The sequence below is a fragment of the Heloderma suspectum genome, chromosome 7 (assembly GCF_057233095.1).
Source record: "Heloderma suspectum isolate Gila_16-S chromosome 7, 16-S_ref, whole genome shotgun sequence".
Lineage (NCBI taxonomy): Eukaryota > Metazoa > Chordata > Lepidosauria > Squamata > Helodermatidae > Heloderma > Heloderma suspectum.
The window spans coordinates 126,162,655-126,180,036 of NC_139464.1; positions in this window are offsets into that span (position 1 = coordinate 126,162,655).

A 17,382-nucleotide genomic window follows, 5' to 3' on the forward strand; every position below is an offset into this window, starting at 1 on the left:
ATGACCCCAGGTTCTAGCATTATATGAGACAGACAGACAGACAGACAGACAGACATGTCTCCCTATCCATTTTCTCTACAGTATGCATAATTTTGTATGCTTCAAACATGTCTCCCCTCACTCACCTTGTCTCTAAGCTGTTGTAATCTTTCCTCATAGGGGAGTTGCTCCAGCCCCTTGTTCATTTTAGGGAGCAATCCGATGGCTGCTGGTGAGCAGCTAGATGGCCATATGATGCCTGGTTTTCTGGGAACCAACCTTGGAGCCTTCCCCCCCATTCCACGCTGCCTCACAGGCAGCATGGAAAAGCCCTGTGCTCCATGCTCACAAGAGGAGTGTGGAGTGGCCAAAATGGGGCGTTCCTGGGGGGCATTCCGGGGCAGGGAGAGCAAAAATGCCTGTACGACACAGCGAATGTGTCGTGCAGCAGCTGCCTCCCCCGCTCTGCCCTCCTGCAGCTAGACAGCCACAATCAGCTGTCTAGCCAAAAATGCAGGGCAGGAGATGCATGGAGGGAATGATCCCCTCCATGCTTCTCCTGCCCTGCTTTGGATAGGCAGTTGCCTCAGAGTTCGGAGGCGGCCGCCTATCTGCATAGGATTGCACCCTTAGTTGCCTGTCCTTGCACTTTTTCTAGCTCCATAACATCCCCTTTTAGATGCAGTGACCAGAACTGTACACAGTATTCCAAGTGTGGTTGCACCATAGATTTGCAGAAGGGCAGCATGATCATGGCAGAATTATTTTTTTATTCCTTTCCTAATTATGCCTAACATGGAGTTGGCCTTTTTCACAGCAGCTGCACACGGGGTCCACATTAAGCTGTGCACCACCAGTCCAAGATCTCTTCCTTGGTCATTCACCACTAGCTTATATGCCATCAGCCTGTATGTGAAGTTGATCTCTTTTTCCTGTGCACTGAAGGCCCATCTACACAGCATCAGCTTCTGAAGTGTTTTCTGGTTATATCTGGATTTACATGAAATCAGTTTGGCCTGTCAGCAGCACAGGAAGCAAGTCAAGCGGAGTATATGCTACCTAAAAACCCACTTTCACGGGTCAAACAGCACTTAAAATTGCCACAGTTCAGGGTCGGGTGGGCAGAGTCCCGCAAGTAGAACTGAACATCATCAGCAGTGCAGGTGCTGCTCAGCAAATGGGAGAGGCTTGTGCCCTGCTCAGGGCAGTGTAATGGAAGAGATGAATGATGCCCCTGTGTTTACCCCACACCTCTCCCCTCACCTGCACCATTTGTCTTCAGTGCATGAATGGCATTGAATAATATCAGTAGTATTATCAATAATAATAACTGCAACCATAATCAGACTGTAGTGTCCAAATTTGGATGTGATTAAATACAGGTAGATCATGTTTAATCATTATCCCTTTAAAACAAATGGCTTCCAGAAAGGAAGGATCATTTAGAGTAGATAAAGATCAAAGCCACAGAGGTTGTGCTGATGATAAAACTTTCCTGAATACTGGGAGAGCATCCTGTGGGAGAAATGGGAAAGCTGCCTTCCACGCTCTGAAGTGATAATCGGAAGGGAGCAATTCAGCGGCATGTAGTGGCCTCAGGCAAGATATGTTTTTGATACGTTTGCAATGACAGCCACTCATAAGACACTCCTATGAGAGAGAATTGTTCCAGCATGCTAGAGACTGTAATGCTTTTGCAATATGGAAATAATAAAGGCACCACCATGACAAACCTGGAAGACCTTAGATTTAAGCTTCTGAATTTTGGAGTTACGGAGTTGCCACTCTGATTTTGCCAAAAGTGACATTCAGAGGGAACTTGGAGGTTCATCCTCAGGCTTGTTGAATAACTAGCTTTAAAGGAAGCAAAAGGAGTTATGATAATTCCCTTACCTTTTCAATCATCTCAAAAGCTGATGATACCTGGATGTGATCCAAAAGTAATTAAGGGAGCAATCCCATGGCCGCTAGACAGCCCTAGGATATGCTGTTTTCCGGGAACCGACCTCAGACCCCACATTCTGAGGTCAGTGCCCGGAAACCCGACCTCCCCCCATGTCCACGCTGCCTCTGAGGCAGTGCAGAGAAGCCCCGTCCGTGCTCGGAAGAGAAGAGCAGAGTGACTGAAAAGGGGTGGGGCTGGGGGTGTTCTGGGGCGGGGAGAACGGATCTGCCTGTACGACACATCCTATGTGTCATACAGCAGCCTGCTCTCCCACTCAGCCGCCCTGCGCAGCTGGACAGCTGAAAACTGCTGTTTAGCAGAAAAAGCAGGACAGGAGAGGTGTGGAGGGAACAATCCCCCCATGCTTCTCCTGCCTTGCTTTGGATAGGCGGTCTCCTCTGGATTTGGAGGCGGCTGCCTATCTAGATAGGATTGCGCCCTAAATAAAATATATCTCTTGAAGTAATTTCTGGACCCACCTGGTTTATACTGTCTATGAGATTCATTTATTTGAACACATTGGCTTCCCACCTAGATTCAGATGACTTACCAAACCATGGGCTATTGCACTCTCTCATTCCCCCTCTAATTCCCTTCTCTACTTGCAGGTTTCAGAGCAGGCCATAACGTCCAACTTGGACAACTAGGATGAATGCATGGTTTGCAGGCCTGTTTCAACTAATGGTCTGAAGAATAGTTGAACTAACTAGAGTTTGCCCAATTAGAAACTATTGGCACATTATGGTTAGTGTCATTATGGAGGAGGGAATCAGTGCATGAGAGGGGAGGAAGAAAAGGGAAGGAGGGAGCTACAAGGTAGGAAATCCATGAAGCACCCCAGATCTTTGGAATCATGGTTTATAGGTTCTGCACATGTTGTTTGATCCAGGTGTCATGCTGCCTCTGAAATTTCACCAACAGTGAATTTTGAAGAGAGTTTAAAGTTTTCTCCTCACACAAAACATCTGAAAAATCTTTCAGGAAGCCAAAAGATTCTCTGATAAAACTAGAGGCATTTCTCGGGAGGGCCCCCCCATATCTCACGGTTGGCACAGATTTATTTTGAAGTGAAATCTGAACTGAGCTTGAGGGTCCTTCCTCAACCAAAGCAGATGAGAAGTTCTCAGATATGCCAACAGAGTTTTGATACGTCTCGTGGAATGCCCGTGGGGGAGGTTTGCACATTACTATGAGACATGAATGAAACAGGGAAAACACATGTAGGGAGCAATCCTATGGCCACTAGACACTGCCTAGAGGGCTGTAGGATTGCTCGGTTCCTGGGAAGTTCTGTTGCCAGGAGCCCTTCTCTCTGTGGAGACTCCCTGTGCAAAGCCATCCCATGACAGACGAGGCCCTTCGGCGTGAGGACAGCAACAAGGATGATGATGGAGGGGGCAACACCAGCATGCTTGTCCTCACTGTCCCCCTTGCCTGCTCCAAACACCAGAAGAGGGCTGAACGTGGTTGATATCTTCTGTTATCCCACCTACATGAGAAAGAAGCTTCAGCACGTAAAGATTACAGATGCTGCTTCTGTTTCCATAGTCCCTAATTACTTAGAACCGTCTCTGTTTTATGATCTATGTCCCTGTTAAAACATTGTCCCTAATTTGCCTTTTGGGGAGATGTTGAAGCAGTCATTTCATCTAGAAGTTAAATCTTGGGTGGTTAGATTTGATTCTATTGTACATATATTTAAATGCACACCCATGGCCACAAAATATCAGCACGTTGTTTATTACGAAGGGTACCATAGGCCTCTAATACACTGTCCTTACAAAGGAACTTACCCTGTAAAAACCTGTCCTGGAACATCCTATAGTCAGAGAAGTGGGGGGAAACAGTATTATTCTGGTTCCAGAAAAAAAGGAGTGATGGGGGAGGCAAGAGGGGAAATGTCAAAATAATAAACTACTTTTCAATTGAAATAACATTTCTGGTTAGACTTGAGCAAGGCATTCCTATACTTTCCCCTTTCCCTTTTCTGGGGAGTTTTAGTTTCATAAAGGAAAAGGACACCCCTGTTCAGTCTCCTTATCGCTAGGACTGGGGTAAGTTATCGGCCAGTGTTGGCATCTTTTTTTGCAACAGGAACGGAGATGGCCAATGTGATGCTGCCCCCTATTGGCAAAAGGTAGACCAATAAAAGCCAACATTCGTGTTTCATGAATTGCAGTTGCTTGTCAATGTCAACAAATGTTTAGCAGTCATTTGAATTACCAAGGGAGTTAGGAGCAACCCCATTTTCAGCCCATCTATTTCAGTCTATCTAAACGAGTTGCTCAAGTACATAAGAGATCAGTGAAGCACAGTGTCTGAGACTGAGCCATAAGATTTCAGCCACAGTTTCCTCTGGTGGCCGCAGACCAGCCTTGCCCAGCCTTGGCAACTCCCATCATTCCCAGCCGCAACAGGACTTCTGGCCCAACACATCTGGAGGGCACTAGGTTGGGGAAGGCTGCGTTAGGCAAAGCCCCCTTTCCCATTGGCTCAACCCTCCTCCCCACCCCTATCTGTCATATAGGAATAATAATACTGGCCTGCCTTACGTAGTGGTTGTATTACTAAAATAAGTAATGTGAAGATCATTCTATGTATACAATAAGAGCTTATAACATGGTGACTGCACTGTCATTTATTTATTTTTTCATTTCATTTCTATACTGCCCAATAGCCAAAGCTCTCTGGCGGTTCACAAAAATTAAAACCAAAGAGCACACAATAAAACAATACAAAATATATAAAACATTAAAACCACTTTAAACAATACAACCAGAATAAAACCTAGCAGCAGTGCAGGGATTTAAAATACAGATTTAAAACAGCAAAGCTAAAAGTCTAAAGATCTAAAATGCCTGAGAAAATAAAAAGGTCTTCACCTGGCACCGGAAAGAATACAATGTAGGTGCCAGGCGAACCTCACTAGGGAGCTCATTCCACAGCTGGGGTGCCACAGCAGATAAGGCCCCCCTCTTAGTAGCCACCCGCCTCACTTCCTTTGGCAGGGGCTCACAGAAAAGGGCCGCTGAAGATGATCTTAAGGTCCGGGCAGGCACATATGGGAGGAGGCAATCCTTCAGATAACCTGGCCCCAAGCCATTAAGGGCTCTGAATGTTAATACCAGCACTTTGAATCGGGCCCGGAAATGGACTGGCAGCCACTGCAGCTGGGAAAGTACTGGCATAATATGAGCTCATTGGCCAGTCCCTGTTAACAGTCTTGCTGCCCTATTTTGGACCGGCTGAAGTTTCTGGACCATTTTCAAAGGCAGCCCCACATATAACGCATTGCAGTAATCCAGACAAGAAGTTATCAGAGCATGGATAACTGTAGCGAGGCTATCTCTATCCAGGTAAGGGCATAGTTGGTATACCAGCCTAAGCTGAGAAAAAGTGTTCCATGCCACTGAGTTCACCTGTGCCTCAAGTCACAAGTGACAGTTCTGGATCCAAGAGCACCCCCAAACTACGAACCTGACCCTTTAGGGGGAGTGCGACCCACTCCAGAACAGGCTGAATATCACCGAACCGGGCAGATGAACCACCCAATAACAGCACCTCCGTCTTGTCTGGATTGAGTTTCAGTTCAATGGCCCTCATTCAGTCCATTACCGTGCCCAGGCCCTGATTCAGAACAGCCACTGCCTCACCTGTGTTTGATGAGAAAGAGAGGTAGAGCTGGGTGTCATCCGCATATTGATGGCACCTCAGCCCACTCCTCTGGATAACCTCCCCCAGCGGTTTCATGTAGGTGCTGAACAGCATGGGGGATAAAATAGAGCCCTGTGGAACCCCATGGCACAATTGCCATGGCACAGAGCAATAATCCCCCAGCACCACCTTCTGGAGTCGGCCATCCAAGGAGGAGCGGAACCACTGCAGCGCAGTGCCTCCAATTCCCAACCCAGACAACCTAGCCAGAAGGATACCATGGTTGATGGTATCGAAAGCCACTGAGAGGTCCAGGAGAATCAAGAGGGTTGCACTCCCGCTGTCCCTGTCATGTGAAAAAGCAGTTGGTATCCATGGGTGTATAAACCAATCCTAGGAATTATGACGCAGATTGTTATAACAATCCATATATAATAATATTTATGGGGTTTAAAATTACCTGTTTGGGGTTTTCTAAAGTATATGACTGGCTTTAGGCTATGCTCTGATCTTCTCCCTAGTTCAGTAGGATCACAAGAGTCAGATTTCACTGAGGCACTCAGCACTTGACCTCCAAGGGAGTGTTTAGGGACAACACTCAGAGTTGTGTAAGTAACTGAATCATTCGTGCCCATGGCTACTAACAGGTGGAGAAGTGGGAAGGTGGGAAGCTTGGCAGCCAGAAGAGAGATCATATGTACGAGGGGTGAGGTTTAAAAAGTTGGAGAGAGCAGTAAGCAGATCTTCCGTCTTACATTTACTACAATGACACAGGGAATTGTTTTATCAGTTTGGAAAAGGAATAGCTTGTTCTGCTCACTAAGATCTATGAGAGCAGCATGTTGGGCAACTGAGGCTATTTTAGAGGTGGCAAAGAAGATTATATTTCAAAGGCGGCAGTATCCATTATGAAACGCCTGCGGTGGAAAAGAGACCACTGTTTTCAAAATCTACAGTTGGCCAATAACCTTTATTACGACTAACCTAATTTTGTCTCTTTCTATGTGCCCTGGAAAATAGTTTACAATAGTGTTTAATAGGTTTAATAGCTTTTAAAAACATAAAAAGCAGTTTGAGAGAAGCATTACATTCCATCGTGTGTGCATACACATTTTGACCCATTACCACCTCTCTTCAAACAGGTTTTGCAGGTTTCTGAAGCAACACAAAAATCTGCCAAACCTGTTGGCACAGACAAGCCAAATTAAGGGAAAAATCAGACTAAAAGTAGTCTCAGAAGAACTGTTTTTTTGTTGCGAAACTCTGTGGTGGCTGCCAGGTGGCCATAGCGTCATGTGCCCCAAACAACTTCCAGATGCAGCAACCTCACAGTAAATCGCTTGTGGAGACACCCACCTGGTTCTTGGTTTTCTGTCCACATTCTTGAACTGAATAGCACAATCACAAGTCCATAAGAATATAAGAAATCAGATGAGCCCTGCTGGATCAGACCAAAGGTCCATCTAGTCCAGCATTCTGTTCACCCAGCGGCCAACCAGCTGTCGACCCACAAGCAGGTGACGAGTGCAACAGCACATTTATTTAAAGGGCATTAAGACAAAAGTAAAGAAAAGATCCCATGGCACTTTGTCACAAAGTTCAGAAAAGGAGATATTCTGGTCCATTCCTGTCTGCCCATGCTTCCAGCTGATGTCACTGGTTTGTCCCACAGTTTCAGCACCATCACTGCACCCAGGATGCCCTTTAGGCTTCTAGGCCACAACGCCACCTGTTCATCCTCTTTGTAACTATTTTCTAACTGTCAAGTCAGCAAATTCCAGCTCTTGTATCTTCCTAGGTTCCTCTTTCTGTGCCCTTCTGCTATAGCTGTTCTATGAGGCTTTACGATATATCTTCTGACCTATACTATGGTTATATGCTAGCAGTATGATTAATAGACTGTTGAATATATGATTAGCAAACAACATATGTTTGTATATATGTAGCTCCATTATCCTTCCAAAAAAAAAACGGCCGTGATGGTGGGTGGGGGGATGAGGGAGTTGGCTTGGAAAATAGAGCGGAAACCGCGCCAATACCCCCTGCCAAAAGGTGAAGTGAACGCCAAGGTGATGAAAAATATTTATTCATTAAAAAACACACACCAAGCTGTAGATATTAGTGATGCCCGTGCAGCTCTGCAGGGACAGTGAAAACTTCTAGTTCTCAGTATAAGAGATATCAGAGCCTCTGTTGAACAGCTCTTGCTCAATATGTGTTAGGCATCACAGTTGTTTAGTGGAATATTTTAATAAACTAATTTTCAGCCTCCTTAGATGGGCCTCTCCTTTTGTCATGAAGTTGGCTGTACCACTCTCTTCCTTGCTCCATCCCACTTTCTCCCCTCACTAGCAGAATTACACATTGCCTTGGTAAAGTCATATTTGCAAAGGTAATGCAACTGCAAGAGTGGAGGGAGCGTTCATAGGGCAGAATTGGGAACAGAGGAAAACCAGCTCAAGCCCTTCCTCTCCTACTAAGTCTCCCCTCCAGTGGTCCATCCCTGGCCATCTGCCCTCCCCCCAGTCAGGCTTCCTTCTAATATCAGAATGCAGCTGAGGCAGGGGCCAGGAGGAAGAAGAAAACCATGAATTATCAACTGCCTGGGATGGCATTTGCAGGCTACAAACCATATGTTATTGCATTTGAATGCCACAATGCTGTATATCCTCCCCCCCCCATATTTCACTATATTTATAGACTGCAGAACCTACTAATGAAGTTGTGAGATCCACCAAGCACATAAAATAGCTGGTATCTGTCCTATATCTCCTGCAGTGAAGACGGATGAGAAGAATTCATTCAGCTTCTCTGCAATCTGCTTGTCCTCCTTCAGTCCTCCTTTAACTCCGTTGTCATCCAGTGGTCCAACCGCCTCCCTGGCTGGCTTTCCGTTCAGAAACCAAATCCAGAGTGTGCCCTGCTTGATGTGTTGGGCCAATGACAAACTGAGACAGACACCATACTGCCGAAGTTAAAAGGTCCTCTAAGGAATGCATTGTCTTGGGAACCTGTGCATTCTTATACATGTGTCCAGAGGAGCATATTTTGTAGCAGAGGAAAGCTCTGGGCCTGGACAGATGGTGCTGACCCCAGAGGGAGGGATAGCCCTAGGAATGGATCATGAGGACTGGGCAACATGCCAGCTGAACCATGGGAGAATCACAGGTTCATGCAACAGAAGGTCCTGGATCCTGCTGGGTCCTGCAGTCAAGACACACTGAGTGCTTGGATTCAAAGATAGTTACAGGGTGCATGCAAGGCGCATAAAGGAAACGATGTACTTGGGCATAGCCAGGATAAGGGTAAACAAAAGGCTCACTCGCTTGGCTCCTGGAGTGAATGGAAAGTTTCTTTGGACCCCTGTTCCTGTGAGTGAATTTGTGGCTGACTGATTAGGTGTTACAAAAGCCATCTTTCTGAGAGACAAACAAGTTAAGATCCCCAGAACAAAAGGGTATCTTGGAGGTCAGGACACTTCAGAATTGGAGGATGTTTCCCACCAAGACCTTTGATTTGCAAAATTTGGGTTGCCTCATGGTTTGCCCAGCCAGAGTGGTACTTCGCTATTAGGAAGGAATCTAAGAGTTCCCGTGTTTTGCAGACTCACATGAGGACAACAGCTAGTAATTCATCTAGAGTAAAGGACACATAGGGCACGACTGTGAAGTACTTCAGGCACCAGTAGCTCGCACATCACCATGAGGAACTTCTTGCTCCTAGCTGCCATGGGCAGCTCTCTGCTGCAACACAGACAGAGAAGGTGCTAGAGTAATGCTTGCAAAAATCATGAAAGCCAGCATGGCTGAGTCTCTCAGTAACAGGGACGTGATCCCATCCAGAGAAGGCTGAATACTGACTCCTACATCAACTGGACCACCCACTATCAATGTCTCTGTCTCATCTACATTGAGTTATGGTTTGTTAGCCCTCATTTATCTATTTATTATTACTTTTCTATACCACCCCATAGCTGAAGCTCTCTGGGCAGTTCACAAAGATTAAAACCCATTAAAAATGCAGTATTCAAAGTTTTAAAACCATTTACATAAAAACACACAAACAGACCATATACAGAGAGACAACATATATCTAAAAACAGCTTTGAGCAACCAACCATAACCATCTACTCCATTACCACGTCCAGACATACGTGTAGAGACCTCACTGCCTAACAAGGATCTGAGCTATATAATTGGGTATCACTAGTTCACAAGTGACATGAAGTTGCAAACCCTTTCATGACCTCTCCCAACGTTTCAATATAGCTCTTATATAGCACAGGAGATAAGATGGCACCTCACATGACAAGTTCCATGGGGTAGAACAGCTATTTGCATCCATTACCTTCTGGAATCTCACTGCTAGCGAGGAACAAATTACTGCAACAAAGTGCCCAATCACCAACCCCGGCAGGTGGTACAGAAGGATGCCTTAGTCTGGTAAGGTACTGTTCATATGGTACCGAAGGCTTGTGAGAGGTACTGGAGAATCAATAAAGCAAGACCTTCCTCTCCAGCTATATCCCACAGAGGTCGTCTAGCAATGCAACCAGAGCAGTTTCTGCCTGAAAGCCTGAACTGAGACTCAAACGGATCCAGATGATCAGCACCATTCAAAAGTGCTTGTGATTGAATCACCGCCACATTGTGTATTACCTGGCCCAAACAAGAAGCACATTCACACATTTGTTCCATGCCAAGGGTTTTTAAAAGGGGGGGGGTGCTCTGATTTGCTCACTCACTACCATTCTTCAAGCCTTTTATCCTAGTGCTATGCTGAATGTAAGGATGTCACAGGAATCCAGTTGGTGTGGGAGATACTTATTTTCATTTAAAAACGTAATTTCAAAGGTGAGCTGCAGCTCAGCAACTGTGCCGCTGTGCGCTTTAAAGTTGGAGCATTAAACATCCCTCAGAGTGATGATACATGATAATCTACTGTCGTTCCCAGGGTCATTGTATGCATTGGCTCAAAAGTCCCTCAAAGCAGTGAGCAGCATAATAAAATGCAATCAAAGTGCAATCAGAGACAACAATATAGGACAAGAAAACCCCAGGATACTCATAGGAATCTGTCACACCATAGGTTCATCTAGCTCAGTATTGTCTACACTGACTGGCAATGACACTCCAGGTTCAGTTAGGGATGATGGAGAAATCTGCAAAGGATTCAAATGAGTTCAGATTTCTATAAATCTGACCTGCAGATTCCACAACAGACCACCTTTTCCTGAGTCATATAGATTCTGTGGACTTGCAGACCATTTTTTTTATGGGGGCAGATTTGTGCAAATGTGCAGTTGTGCAAATGCACATTAAGCGCAAATGCACATTTGCAAACAGGAACAAAATCCTTGTAATCCTTAAAAGAAAATCCGATTCTGTTAATGAGTGGATGACAGAACAAAGACACTTGACAATCCACGAAACACTGACAACATGGAATTAACAAAATCCCTGCATCCCTGCTTTCAGGCAGGATCCTTTCCACCCCCTGCCTGGAGATGCCAGGGATTGTACCTGAGATCTTCTGGATGCAGGACAGGTGCTCTGATACTGAGGTACAGCTCTTCCCATCCTCAGTTATCAAAACCGGCAGAGTGCAAAATAATAATCTTAACCAATGTACAATTATGCTTTTGATATTGTTATATTGATATGGATATTGTTAATTGAAATATTATTTATAATTTTTTATATATACTGTTATTTTTATGGTATTGTTACTGCTACCTTTTGTGACATCCTTTGAGAACAACTTGCTTATGGAAAAGTGGCATATGAAAGAAATCAAACCGTTTTCCTGCTGAAAATGCAACTGAACATGCGCCTCATAAGCAGCGGAAGGACTTGTGCAGAGCAGTTTTATATGGTCCAACGCTGAATGTAACGATCTGTAAACTAATGAACAGGGTCGTAGCACCACCCGCTGCTGCAGTGGCGCCCTGCTCTAACTGTCGCAGTGCTTTCTAAGTGCTTGTAAGCAGTTCACACAGTAGGAAATCAGCCACTTCGAACGCCCAGGCGATAAGATGAAATGGTGACAGCGACGGTGATGATGGTGAACAACCCTTAAGATACATCTTCCAGTTCTTACACATGTTCTCACGCAAGAGACGCAGGGGCTGCCAGCTGAGGCTGCCTGTGCAGATGGGCCGAAGCTGCTTGGAGGACCGAGGCTTCTAGTCCCTTGGCCGTCCTGGTGAGTGGAATCGATCGGCCAAGGCCGGGCTTGAGATGGGGACTTCAGAGGTTGTGAATGCTTCCCTCACAGACAGCATGGGTCGCTACTGCCCTTGGGGGTGTTGGGCCATAAAGAGCTCAGGGCAAAACCCTCCTCCTGCAACCCCCACAGTTCTGGATTTAAATAATGGAAGAGCAGCACAATACATCTATTATTATTATTATTATTATTATTATTATTATTATTATTATTTAGCATGTAGTATTTAATGATGATAATTCATTAATAAACCACAAATGCCAATTCACAAGATAGGCAAATCTACTTCAATGGCATGCAAAGGAAAATCTTACAATCTCAGGAAATTACAAATTAGCATAGTATCTGTAAACATTATTTGCGATTACTAAAATTAAGAGCAGAAATTATCAGGCATTGGACGATTCAAGTAAAGGTCCTTCATACAATAAGTAAGGCATCATCTAACATGTAAACTAGTAGCCTGCTTGAATGACTTCTTCCTTGCTTCCATTTTGGCAAACTTATCAAATAAATTATCCAAAAAGATTTGCCTAGCAAGCATACTTTCTGCGGAGATCATAAGTTGGTTAAGCCTTTCCCGCCCTGCGGCAGGTCTTCGATGACCCTTAACCAGTTTCAGTTTATTAAAGATACACTCGCCTGATGCAACAATATGGGGATGCAACTGAGCATTCTTTTATTTTATTTTTAATTTATTACATTTACATACTGCCTTTTTTTTCTCCAGGGAGTTCAAAGCAGTGTTAGGGCCTAGTCGTCCTCCCTCCTAGTCAGGGCTGTTGTGCGTCCCAACTTCAGTCCTCACCCAAGGAATCACCTCAGCACTCCAGCTAGCCTTCAGGGCATTGTGAGAATAGGCTCCCTATCTAACTCTGTAAAACCACTGCCCTGAAAGTCAAAGGCAGATGATCAGACAGGCATTAGTGTATATGCAAGAACAGCAGCACACACCAGACCTCTCCCAAAACACAACTATTTATTATTCCAAGTCATTGGGAAATCCCAGGGCAGAAAGAATTGAACTGGAGGAAAAGAAAGAAATGCGACTTCACTAAGAATCCTGGTTCCATCTAGGACCAGGATTTTTCTGGCCCTTGAAGGGTTTATACAGGCCCAACCACCCATGCAGGCATCTGCTACAAAAAGTGAATCTGTGGCTTCTAGTTCATTCACATGGACTGCCCATGCTGGTTTGGTTCTTCAAGAGACATAATGCAACAGGTACAACCTTCTTTGTCCGCTAGCCTTAGTAATAGGAACAATGCATTGAGGACCCTCAGCCTTGTGGGGCCCTCGGGCAGTTTGCTCTTTGTTCCTCCCCCTGCACACCTGGCCAAAGCTGAGAAAAGGTGATGCGGACTTCTTAAAATGTTCAGACATATTAATAGTCCAAGCAGAAGCAGACATAAAAAGGATCAATAGGGGCAACCCCCAACTTGTTTTGAACAAGAACCAAAGCCTGAAATCTTATCACCCTAACCTGGAAGTAAATTATTTTAATTCCACTTTAACAAATCTGCCTTTCAAAGCAGTGTTAATCCAGATCTTTGTGGGAATAACAAATTTTAATAAAGGTAGAAGTTTTGCCACACATTTGCTTGTAGAGAAAAAGGAAGCATATATTTTAGTAGGAAAAGGAAGAGATACGACTACTACAAAGTTCTTACTTTGGTTAGACAAAACATTGATTTATGTATGTTTGTTTATTTATTTATTTACTGTAAATAGATAAATACCAGGGGACTGCGGTGGCTTAGTGGTTAAGCTGCTGAACTGCAGACTGGAAGGTCGGCAGGACAGCAGTTCGAGACCCGAGTGCCACGTGACAGAGTGAGCTCCCGTCTTCAGTCCCAGCTCCTGCCAACCTAGCAGTTCGAAAGCAAGAAATTGCAAGTAGATAAATAGGTACCGTTTCGGCGGGAAAGGTAACAGCGCTCCGTGCCCCTCGGTGTTCAGTCATGCCAGCCACATAGCCACGGAAGCGTCTTCGGACAGCGCTGGCTCTTCGGCTTAGAAATAGAGATGAGCACCACACCCTGGAGTCGGACACAACTGGCTGGGGACACCTTTACCTTTACCTTTATTTATTTACTGTACTTTTAGACTGCCCAATAACTGAAGTAACAAGGTACAAACATTAAAACAAAATAAAAACGCTGCAGAATAAAACCAAGATAAAAGCAGCAGCAAAGAATAAAACCATTACACCATCAGAAAACCAAAGTAAAACAACCATTGGGTAACACTGTGAAGAAGCAATGGAGGTGGAAAAGAAATCTTTCTTTGCTACCTTCACTGCCACAACATAGGCTTGATTCTGGGCTCTAAGCTGTGTTGCTCACATTTGCACAGGTTTTCCTCCACCTCTGTCCTAGCCATTGTCCCACTTCTTCATTGCCTTCAGCTCAGATGTATACCAAGGTGCTGTCCAGGCTCTGCAAAGATGGAGAGGGCACTTAAGCACGATCATGTCAGCTGGATGAGAAATCTCCATGTTCCACAGAGTGACCAGGGTATCAACAGGAGCACCAGCCATACCTGCAGGAAAATCCTCCAGGAAAATCCCCCAGTTACAGAGGGGAAACACTAGGGAGGTGCATAGACCCCCCGCTTTGCTTCAGATGCTGATTTGGACCTTCCGAAGTAGTCCGCTTCACTTCAGACTGATTCAGACTCCATCCACTTTGCTTCAGATTTGGATCCGAAGTGAGATTTGGATATCCAAATCATTCTGATATGATGTTTTCCTATTGACTTGCACTGGAAAACAGAAGCAGCTATATTTTTTTCAGTTTTCATGACAACTACATGAAATTAGGGGACCTGTCATCCCCCATGGAGGTAATCCCACTTGCCAAATTTCAGAAACTTTGGTCTAGAGATTTTTGTGCTTGTTGTTGTTCAGTCATTCAGTCGTGTCCGACTCTTCGTGACCCCATGGACCATAGCACGCCAGGCCTTCCTGTCCTGCGCTCTCTCCCGGAGCGTGCTCAAGTTCATATTCATTGCAGCGGTGATGCTATCTAGCCATCTCATCCTCTGCTGTCCCCTTCTCCTTTTGCCTTCAGTCTTTCCCAGCATCAGGGTCTTTTCCAGTGAGTTTGCTCTTCTCATTAGGTGGCCAAAATATTTGAGCTTCAGCTAGAGATGTCAGAGAATTCCATGATGGATCTCGATGAGGCTGAATGCCAGTGCATTTGGCCCCCCGAAAACCATCACGGAACGAAGCCCCCACCACCCAACCCACAAAAGGCACGCGGGACGAAGTGCCTGCCGCCCCCACCCCACGAAAGGTACGTGAAACGGAGCACTTAACTGCTCCCGTCCGCGCTACTGTGCGAATGGCAGCCATCCTGTGGCCACCATTCGCTTGCTCCTCTTCAGCCACGACAGGCTACGTAAATACTTACGTAGCCTATCACGCCTAATGCAGAGACACCATTTGCATCCCTGTGGAGGCCGTGATAGGCTACGTAAGTATTTACGTAGCCTATCATGGCAGGGGGGGTACCCAGTGTACGCAAATGGCGGCAGCTACCGCCATTTGCGTATGCTGGGGTTTTCCCCCTGCCGTGATAGGCTACGTAAATTTTTACGTAGCCTATCATGGTGAAGGAAAGGGACGCAAATGACGGTGGCTACAACAGCCGCCCTTTACGTCCCTGCAGGGCTGCCCAGTGGCCAGATGTCCAGTTGCAGGTGGCCATAGTCGGCCGGCGGCTCCGCAGCTTGGCCGTGGAGCGGAGCCGGCCAGCCAGGATTCTGGGGGGAGGGACGGAGCACCTCCCCCCCCCCAGCGGAACCCGGCGGAGCCAGGTAAGCGGGGTTTCGTACACCCCTAGCTTCAGCTTCAGTATCTGTCCTTCCAATGAGCACTCAGGGTTGATTTCCTTTAGGATGGACTGATTTGACCTCCTTGCAGTCCAGGGGTCTTCTCCAGCACCATAGTTTGAAAGCATTGATTCTTCAGTGCTCGGCCTTCCTTATAGTCCAGCTCTCAAAGCCATATGTTGCCACTGGGAAAACCATAGCTTTGATTATGCGGACCTTTGTCGGCAAGGTAGTGTCTCTGCTTCTTACTATGCTGTCTAGGTGTGCCATAGCTTTCCTCCCAAGGAGCAAGCGTCTTTTAATTTCATAGCTGCAGTCACCGTCTGCGGTGATCTTGGAGCCCAAGAAAATAAAAGCTGTCACTGCTTCCATTTCTTCCCCTTCCATATGCCAGGAAGTGATGGGGCCAGATGCCATGATCTTCGTTTTTTTAATGTAGAGTTTCAAACTAGCTTTTGCACTCTCCATTTTCACCCTCAACAAGAGACTCTTTAGATCCTCTTCGCTTTCTGCCATTAGGGTGGTATCGTCTGCGTATCTGAGGTTGTTGATAATTCTCCTGGCAATCTTAATTCCGACCTGTGATTCATCCAACCCAGCGTTTCTCATGATGTACTCTGCATATCAGTTAAATAAGCAGGGTGACAATATGCAGCCTTGTCGTACTCCTTTCCCAATTTTGAACCAATCCGTTGTTCCATGTCCGGTACTTACTGTTGCTTCTTGACCCTCGTACAGCTTTCTCAGGAGACAGGTAAGGTGGTCTGGTACTCCCATCTCTTTCAGAATTTGCCACAGTTTGTTGTGATCCACACAATCAAAGGCTTTAGCGTAGTCAATGAAGCAGAAATAGACGTTTTTCTGGAATTCTCTTGCTTTCTCCATGATCCAGCGAAAGTTGGCGATTTGATCTCTAGTTCCTCTGCCTCTTCAAAACCCAGCTTGTACTTCCGGTAGATCTCGGTTCGCATACTGCTGAAGCCTAGCTTGTAGGATTTTGAGCATAACCTTGCTGGCATGTGAAATGAACACAATTGTACGGTAGTTTTTTGCCACTCTTTGGCATTGCCCTTCTTTGGAACTGGAATGTAAACTGACCTTTTCCAGTCTTGTGGCCACTGTTGAGTGTTCCAAATTTGTTGACATATTGAGTGCAGCACTTTAACAGCATCATCTTTTAGGATCTTAAATAGCTCAGCTGGAAGACTGTCATCTCCGCTACCTTTGTTGTTAGTAATGCTTCCTAAGGCCCACTTGACTTGGCTCTCTAGGATGTCCGGCTCAAGTTCAGTGACCACACTATCATGGCTATCAGGGACATTCAGATCTTTCCTGTATAGTTCTTCTGTGTATTCTTTCCACCTCTTCTTAATCTCATCTGCTTCTGTTAGGTCTCTGCCTTCTTTGTCCTTTATCATGCCTGTCTTTGCACAAAACCTTCCCTTGAGATCTCCGATTTTCTTGAAAAGATCTCTAGTCTTTCCCATTCTATTGTTTTCCTCGATTTCTTTGCATTGTTCATTTAAGAAGGCCTTCTTGTCTCTCCTTGCTATTCTCTGGAACTCTGCATTCAGTTGGGTATATCTTCCCCTTTCTCCCTTGCTTTTCGCTTCCCTTCTTTTCTCAGCTACTTGTAAAGCCTCTTCAGACAGCCACTTTGCTTTCTTGCATTTCTTTTTCTTTGGATGGATTTCGTTGCTGCCTGCTGAACAATGTTACTGACCTCCGTCCATAGTTCCTCAGGC